This window comes from Nelumbo lutea, chromosome 6 (assembly GCF_056320005.1).
Source record: "Nelumbo lutea isolate HS-2025 chromosome 6, American lotus-T2T, whole genome shotgun sequence".
Classification (NCBI taxonomy): Eukaryota; Viridiplantae; Streptophyta; class Magnoliopsida; order Proteales; family Nelumbonaceae; genus Nelumbo; species Nelumbo lutea.
Genome location: NC_142689.1, coordinates 9,283,982 through 9,293,505, shown reverse-complemented (window position 1 = coordinate 9,293,505; position 9,524 = coordinate 9,283,982).

Below are 9,524 nucleotides of genomic sequence, written 5' to 3'. Positions count from 1 at the left end.
GCCGAGGTCATATTAGCTCGGTATTTTGGCCTTTAGGCTTTGAGAGTGGCTCGTGGCCTACTCAATTCTTATAGATAGTATTGTCTTAGGTTGACAATATTCCATGCCCGATGTACTTATTTCCTTTCGAGGGTCTCGAGCTCATAAGTTCCTTCCCTGAGCACTTGCTTCACTCGGTAGGGACCTTCCCAGTTGGACCTGAGCTTGCCAGCCTCGGGCTCAGGTACCATAATTTTACGAAGGGCCAAGTCGCCGATGCGGAGGTTCCGCCTCTTGACCCTGGCATTATAGTACCAAGCTACTCTCTGCTGGTAGGCTACGGTCCTGACGTACACGAGGTCCCTTACTTCGTCGAGTAGATCGAGGTTGGTACGTAGCTCATCTTCGTTTGTCTGATCATTGTATGCTTCTAATCATAGCGTAGGTACTTCGATCTCTGTGGGGATCACCGCTTCGGTGCCGTAGGTGAGATTGAAGGGTGTTTCTCCTGTAGCGGTCTTCTCCGTGGTCCGGTAGGCCCATAGAACACTGGGTAGTTCATCTGCCCATAATCCTTTAGCTCGGTCCAATCATGCTTTTAGTCCACGAAGGATGACTCTATTCGTGACTTTTGCCTGGCCATTTGCTTGAGGGTGTGCGACTAAAGTAAAATTCTATCGGATTCCCATGTCCTGGCACCAGTCTTGGAATTTGATATCCTCAAACTGCTTGCCGTTGTTAGAAATCAATACCCGAGGTAATCCAAAGCAGCACACGATGTTCTTCCAAAAGAAGTTTTGGACATTTCGGGTTGTAATTGTTACAGGGGGTTCGACCTCTACCCACTTGGTAAAGTAGTCCACTGCCACTACTAAGAACTTCCTTCCACCCGTTGTTAGCGGGAATGGCTTGAGTAGATCGATGCCCCATTGTGCGAAGGGCCACGGGCTGGTGAGATACTTAAGGTCGGCAGCGGGTTGATGGTGAATATTGGCATGTCTCTGGCATTTGTCGCATTTTCTGATGAACTCAATAGCGTTTGCTTTCATTGTTGGCCAATAATACCCCTATCAAAGTGCATTTTGGGCGAGGGCCCTGCCCCCCAAGTGTCTGCCGCATAATCCTTCATGAGTGTCGTGGAGTACGAGCTCGGCTTCAGTAGGTCGTAAGCAACGCAGATAGGGGGGCGTGTAGGATCTTCTGTACATCCGTTCGTCTATCATGACGTATTTGGCTTCCTGGCGCTGCACCCTTCTGGCTGCATTGTGATCTGCATGAAGGGTCCCGTTTAGCAGAAAGCTCGTGAGTGGGTCAATCCAGCTCGGCTCTGCTTGAACGACAGGAGCAACCTCCTCTGCCCCCCCGAGAATGCTAGGCCGGGGCAAATCTTCTATGTACATGGTCCTCATGGTGATGTCGCTGGTGCTGGATAGTCTGGACAGGGCATCAGCCTCAACGTTCTCTAACCTTGGTATTTGCCTGATGAAATGTGATTGGAAGTTGAGCAGGGCCTCCTCTGGCTTTGGTCAAGTGGCAATCATGGTTGGCTCACGAACTTCGTACTCACCGGTGACCTGGTTGACCACGAGCTAGGAGTCGCTGCAGATAACAATGTGTTTTGCTTTTACTCCTCTGGCTAGAGCTAGTCCAGCTATCAACGCATCGTACTCTGCTTCATTGTTAGATGTCGCAAAATCGAAGCATAGCGCGTATTCCAGTTTCGTACCGCTCGAGCCATGCAGAACAATTCTAGCACCGCTGCCCTGTTGGTTCGAGGAGCCATCTACATGAAGGATCTAGGGCTCCTCATCCTAGCTCGCGCTACCTCACGAGGCTCGGACTGAATCGGCCTGGGAGCTTCGAGCTCACCCAAACTGGGGACCTCATGCTCAACTGGCCTAGGCACTTTAGAACTGAATGTGCACTCGATGATGAAATTTGCTAAGGCATGAGCCTTAATGGCAGTTCGCGGCTTGTACTGGAGGTCGTACTTGCTGAGCTCAATGGCCCACTTCGTCAACTGATCAGAGACCACGGGCTTGAATAAGACTTGCCTTAGAGGTTTGTCGGTGAGGACAATAACAATATGAGCTCAAAAGTACGGGCGAAGCTTCCGAGCTGCGATTATCAACGCGTATGCTAGTTTTTCCATCTCCGGGTATCTTGTCTCTGCTCCCTACAATACTTTGCTGACATAATAGATGGGTCGTTGGACCCGATCTACTTCCTTTATTAGCACCAAACTTACCATTTCGTCGCTCGCCGAGAGGTATAGTTCTAAAACATCGCCCTCCTCGGGTCGGGTTAAGGTTGGCACACTAGCAAGGTATTTCTTGAGCTCGTCGAACGCGAACTGGTAGTCTTGGGTCCATTCGAACCCTTTGCTTTTAATTGCCTTAAAGAATGGCAGACTGCGGTCCGCCGATTCAGACATGAAGGGGCTTAGGGCAGTTATGTGGCCATTCAACCTCTGAACCTCCTTCAACTTGCGGGGTGGTCTCATATATAAAATGACCTTAATCTTATCCGGGTTGGCCTCAATGCCGCGCCGGTTAATGGTGTATCCTAGGAACTTGCTCGAGATCACACCGAATACATACTTGTTTGGGTTTAGTCTCATTAAACTTACGTAGAATTTCAAAAACAAAATACAAATCTTTTATTAATTCATGTGAGAATTGAGTTTTGATGACCATGTTGTCTACATAACATTCTACTTTTCTACCGATTAATGGCGCAAACAATTTATTTACAAGCCTTTGAAAGGTTGCCCCTGCGTTTTTCAACCCGAAGGGCATAACCTTGTAATAGTACAGGCCGAATTCCGTGATGAAGGCAATTTTTTCTTCGTCTGCCGGGTCCATCTTGATTTGGTTATAGCCCAAATAGGCGTCCAAGAAATTTAGCAACTCATGCCCTGAGGTCGTGTCCACCAAACGGTCAATTATGGGGAGCGGGAAGCAGTCTTTTGGGCAAGCCCGGTTCTTACCAGGATGGGGTTGGCTACCCAGCTTGGGTAGTGGACTTCTCTTATGAAGTCAGCTGCGAAGAGCTTCTCGACCTCCTCGTCGACCGCTTTCCACCGCTCCGGGGCTAGGTTGCATTTCTTCTGTCTAACGGGCCTAATTACAAGATCAGTATTCAGCTTGTGAGTTATAAGGTCGGGGTCTGTACCGGGCATCTCTGTCGTAGACCATGCAAAAATATCCAAATTTTGAAGTAAGAAACTTACCAGTTCAGATCATAGAGGTTCCTGACAGAAGCGTCGATTTGAAGCGTTCGAGTTGGGTCTACCGCTAAGGTCGGGACTGCGACGATTTCTTCTATGGGCGCAGCTCGTTCTTTGCCTTACTCCATAGGTCGCTCCAGTTTGAGGTCATCGGCTACCTTGGTCTTTCACTTTAGGGCGGCGACATAGCACTTGCGGGACTTGAGTTGGTCACCTCGCGCTACCCTCACACCGAAGTCTATAGGGAAGTTCATAGCCAGATGGTAGGTGGAGACCACCGCCCGTAGGACATGGGTGATCGATTGACCTATTATGGCATTGTAGGGGGAGGGTGTCTTGACCACTAGGAAGTCATGTTTGAATCGGACCACACAAGGCCATGTGCCGACTTCCACAAGTATTGTTATTTTCCCAAGGGGCCAGACTTCTTCTCCGTTGAAACCCACCAAAGGAGTGTCTGTAGGCTTTAGGTCGCCTCTCTACAACTGAATCTGGTCAAACACAGCTTTGAAGAGGATGTCAGTTCAGCTGCCTAAGTCGACGAGTACGCGCCTGACCTCGAAGTCGTTAATTATTAGCTTTATTACGAGTGCGTCATCGTGGGGATAATGGACCCCTCGCGCATAATCTTCTGTGAAGAAAATTGGCTCTTCTGTCCTCGACCGCTTTGGGGGGTTTTGCTCCTCCCGGGTGGCCTCACGAACTGACGTCCGAGCTGCTGCTGAAGTGCAAACCGCAACGATTGAACCTCCCACTATCATGTGGATGGTCCCCCGAACTGGCCTCTCCTCCGGAGGCTGCCTTTGCGGTTGTTCGGCCGGCTTGCTGCTGGACTCGGGAGCATCCTTACCGTGCTCCCCTTGCCGACCTGTTTTATTACTATTGTTATTATTATTTTGTACAAAGTTTCTCAAATATCCACGACGGATGAGCTCCTCTATCTCGTCGCGGAGGTTTTTACAACTCTCGGTACTGTGACCGTGATCTTTGCTCCCCTTGCCGACCTGTTTTATTACTATTGTTATTATTATTTTGTACAAAGTTTCTCAAATATCCACGACGGATGAACTCCTCTATCTCGTCGCGGAGGTTTTTACAACTCTCGGTACTGTGACCGTGATCTTTGTGAAAACTGCAATACAGACTCTTATTTATTTCATTGGGATTCCCCCTCAAACGGGATGCCCACTTCACGTACGGGGCATCCTTGATCGCCATCAGGATTTCGGCCCGCTTCGCATTCAGTGGGGTGTAATTAGCTCGGTCCGTCACAGGAGCTCGAAACAATTGACCCAGCTTTGCCCCCTGAACTGTATCTTTTTTCTTTCGGCTCTCCCCTTGACTAGAAGGCTCTCATTCCCTCTTTCTTTTTTTGGGCGCACCCTTGCCCTTTTGGTTGATCTCCTCTCCGGTGGCTATGAACTTGTCCGCGAGCTTAAGAAACTCGGTTATGGTCGCTGGCTGGTTGACGACCATGTGCCACTTGAACTCTTTGTGTCACACCTTTCTTGGCTGTTGCAAGGTGTACGACGGTGTCCAGGCGCGGTATCTGCATACAAGCATCGTTGAACCGCTTGATATAGCCCTGGATGGACTCTCCCTCTCTTTGCACTATGCTGAGGAGGCTTTCTTTAGTTCGTGGGCACCGTTTGCTAGTGACGAAGTGTGACGTGAAGGCTTGTGTGAACTGCACCCAACTTCTTATCGACCCAGGTGCCAAATTCTAGTACCACGTGGGGGTTGCTCCCCTAAAAGTAGTGGAGAAGGCCACGCACATGCATGACTCACTGGCTCTCGCCAGATGCATCTATGACTGAAAGGCATCTACGTGATCATTTGGGTCAAATGACCCGTCATACTTGTCAAGAGGGGGGAGCTTGAAGTCTTTGGGCATTGGGACTACCAGGAGTTCGAAAGACAAGGGGGATGGAACTGAGAGGAGGGGAGCTTTGACTTCGGCCGAGCTTACCTCTTCTTTGCCCCCGAGCTCGGGAAAATCGCAGGTGATAGATCGGCGAGCTCAGCGGCGGCGTCTTTGCTTCTTGGTGGGCTCGGCATTCGTGCTGCTCACCTCTACGCTGTCCGGAATGGTTTGTGTAGGAAGTAGCCCAGTCTGCTGGTGGTGGTTGCGGATAGAGGGTTCTTGCTTGGAGTCTGTTGCTAGGATCTCGAACCGGTTCTCAAGGAGCGGGGTTTCAAACTTCGACTGCCGAGGTGATGTAGACCTGGCGAGCCGGGGTCCTCCCGACCTGTCTGCTCGCAGTGAGACCGATGCGCTTGTCTTGGTAGCGAGACCTAGCTTGTTGCGAGGCTGGGTGCCGAGGCGGGAACTGCGGCTGCTGAAGCTGAGGTTGAGGCAACTGGGGGAACTGCTACTGATACTAATACTGGGAGACCTGATGCAACATATGTTGTTGATAGAGCTGAAGTTGCTGAAACTGATGCGTTTGGGCTTGCATGGCCCATATGCATTGCATCAAGTCCTCCAGTTGATTCGGGCTGGCCGCTGGGGGCACGACCGAAGGTTCGATGAACATCGCTCCGACTGTAGCAGGGAGTGGGGCGATGACAGGTGCCATTGTGAGAGGCACATTCAGGCCAGGGATTTTGTCCGTCGAGAGGGGGATGGTGAACTGTCCTATACAGACAGTAGGGAGCTGGGGTTGTTCCCTAGAGTTATCCATTTCCGTGCTTCGTTCGACGTTGCTAGAGGAAGCCATGAGTGCTGGATTTTTTCAAGGAAGAAGAGAACTATGAAAGTTTAGAGAGAAAGGCCTTTTGAAGCGTTTCCCACATACGCCGTCAAATGATGTAGCATGATCCGATCACTCCTAGCTGGCACTCGCATGGATCTTAAGAGGTACATGGGACGAGAGGGAAGAAGAAGAACTCTCGGGGGTTTGCCCGGCGGGAGCACTCTGATGATTAAGTCAGTATTTCATGCAAGAAGCAAAGGAGAAACGAATGCTAAGAGTGAAGACTGCGCAGGTGATTCGAAGATACCTTGTTCCTTGAGAATAAGCCCCTTATAACTGAATTTCATTGCTTTAGGCCCTCTGCTTCTGATAGGGCAGGTATGACCGCCACTGTCATTCTGCCACAACCGTTACTGGCAAGGCTGAGGTGGCACGCACGGGGCCGTCGTTGCAGGGTACATTCCTGTCAGGTGCGAGACACCGTTTTGAAGGTGGCAGGCGCGACGCTTTCTGACGAGGGACATGTCTGTTGTCCACAGATTTGTCGGGTACGACGGTCGAGCAGGAAGCATTCCTGCGGTATGCCGAGCTACCCTTCCACGAATTACCCTGAGTCGGGCTGTCTCTTGAGTGACGAGATGCCTGTAGCAAGTTATGCCGAGCTGGCTGACCCGAGGTGTCCATGCCTCGGGGTGTCTAGAGATGGATCGACGTGTTCCTATCTAGGAGTGGCCTGAGGTCCATTTGGAGGACCTCGGGCCTCAAGAGAGGTCAGGGCGCCCCAAAGTGCCTTAACCCTGGAGAGGAGGTGCGAGTGAGGCGGCTTTCGGTGAGTGGTTCATCCGCCCAGTTCTCGAGTTGAACTCGGTGGGACCTTCCCTCCGAGTTGTGGTGACGTCTGTTGCGCTGTCACTGTTTGGGCAAGGTCACGCCCACGTGTACCCATACTGCGAGGTCGGGCCAAATCACTCCCCATCAGATCTGTTTGGACCAATATAATCTACAAAAAATATAAATGGAAATGTCACTCTTGCCCCTAGTAAAACATGGGCCACAACTCTTTTCGATCAATTTTATTCTCCATTTGAAGAAGGAAGAAATGATGTTGCAAATTAACTAATAGCCTGGTATGCACTGTTCTCTCTTCTTCATTCTATATAAATCAAACATTGTGTGGTATATTTGAAAATCAAACAATGGTTCATTTTAAAAGCTCAATATGATATATTAGGGGTAATTTCAGAATAAAATAACATAGACCCATGCCCTTGGACATTTTTCATTCAGTATAGATGGTCAAGTTACCATTTTTAGGCAGAAATATAAACAATTATTGATAGAAAGTCAATTAAGTAAATTGATTGCAAACTATAAGAAGAGTTTTAGTAAAATATAAACTATAAGGTAGGTTTTAGTAAATATATAAAACCATATAGAGTGTTTTAGTAAATGACCCTACAATAAACCCCGTTGGGCAAGCCAATAGTCATCCTTTCCAAAACAAATAAAGTGAAAGAAAAAATATAAAAAGAAGAGCAGCTTCATTCGGCCCTAGAGCCCAAAAGGTGAATTGAAAAGTCGAGGGAAAGGGAAAATAATACGGAGAAGTACAGATACATCAAATGAAGATTTCTAATTCCCACCACAGCTATAAACACTCAAAATGTCCAAAAACCATGCCCTATGCACCCATACCCGCCCGTGAATTGGCATCAATTCTGAGCTGGCACCTACCCTAAATGTACTTTGAACCTATAAATTCTGACACTGGGGGTATTGGTCATTCTCCCAAAATAATATGCATACTACGTGCGTTATGAATTATGATTGTGTGATGGGTCTCAATCCATTATCCCTACGCACTAGCTATCATAATGCTAAGAAATACAAGCCTTTTTTTATTTGGAAATACCAGGAAAGCATTGCTAAGTGTCCCACAAAATGTGATTAAAGTTATTTGATAATGCCCGTTGCCCAAGTTTATCTCTAGAGGATCTGGACACACATGTGTGACGGTTCAGGGGTGGAGCTAGGAAATTTTTGTGAGAGGGGTCAAAACTTATGGATGGCCATATGGGTGCAATTTGGGCCGATCAAGTCAAACTTAATTCAAAACATTTGATTTGAATTAAAGTTTTTAGGTTAGGGTTTAAAAGTATTAATCCAATTAACTTTCAATTAGGTTAGGTGAATATAGATGTATGTATGTACACACAATTATATATCCATAAATATGTGTACATGTACTTATTTATATAATATATACATAGGCATGCCAATAATTTCATGTTTAAAGGCTTATTTTTTCTGAACCAAGATAACTGTATCCATTTTGCATATGATAATGTCAAAACTGGTTTCACCTCGACCCTCGAGCAAGAAAATAAGTACATTTGACACAAGTAGAAGAGGGATCAATCTGAACCCAATCCGGAAACTGTGTTGGACCTTGTTGGGTTATGATTGAAGAACCACTCTATTGGGTCACCAAACACTCAATGCAAGATTATAATTATCTTCAAGGTTTTTAAATTTGAACTGGACAATCGATCGGTTAGGGGTTCAGTTCCCGGGTTGAATGGTCCAATCATTCGAACTGAATGGATGGTCCATTCTGACAAAAAAATAAAAATAAAAAAAATAAAAAAGGTCAAATCGTTGGATGGTTTGAATGGTTTCGATCGCCTGAGTCAGCGGTTTGTTAGCCAAATCAACGGTTTTTGGCTAAATAACAATTATGGGATAAAATGGAATCTGTCACCTGCCGGTTCCTGGTTTTTCCAATCCAACTGTCCGGTTTTAAAAACCATGATTATCTTTTAACCAAAAAAAGTTATAATTGTTTGCATAAATTACATATTGTCTTTGTTTCTTTGTAATCAATGAAAAAGGAATTCAGACAGCTGAGATATTTCAGATATTATTTAGACATAATTTACATCGTAACCGGGTGAAAATTCATTTCTACACCTTGGGCCATTTGATAACAGCTGAAATTGCTAAACTGAATGAATTATTGTTTTGTCTTCTATAACATAAAATACTTGATATTACAGTCACTGAAACGCAAAGAAACAAGTCATTCAGTTCAACCATTTCTTGGCGTCAAACAGGCCCCTTTGTGTTGAGGGTGGTGTGTTAATTTAAAGGGGTTGGTAAGATTTGGAACCACCATCCAGTCCTTTCCTTTAGGCTGTGTTTGGTTCGAAGGAAAAAATTAGGGAAAGGAAGGAAAATCTTTACAAACCTTGTATAGGTTTCATTACATTTCCCTTCATTTCCCTACTTTTTCTTTCAAACCAAACATAGCCTTAGGACCTCTTTGATGGTTAGAACTTATAACCCTTTAAGACTGCATCACCGATTGACAAAACATGAAAAAAAAAAGCAATAGAATCCCTATATATTATATGAAGACGAGAAGAATGCAAATTCTATTGTGTTCACTTTTGCTTCAAGTTTTGTGCTACTTTGTTCTAGGATATGTTTTTTACTTCATTTGCATTGCAAACAAACAAAGTGAAATAAAACCTGAAACAAACAAGGTACTGCTCTCATTTATTTGTACTCTTGTACTTTTGCATGCATCAATGCAAACGAATTTGCATTAATTGCAAAGA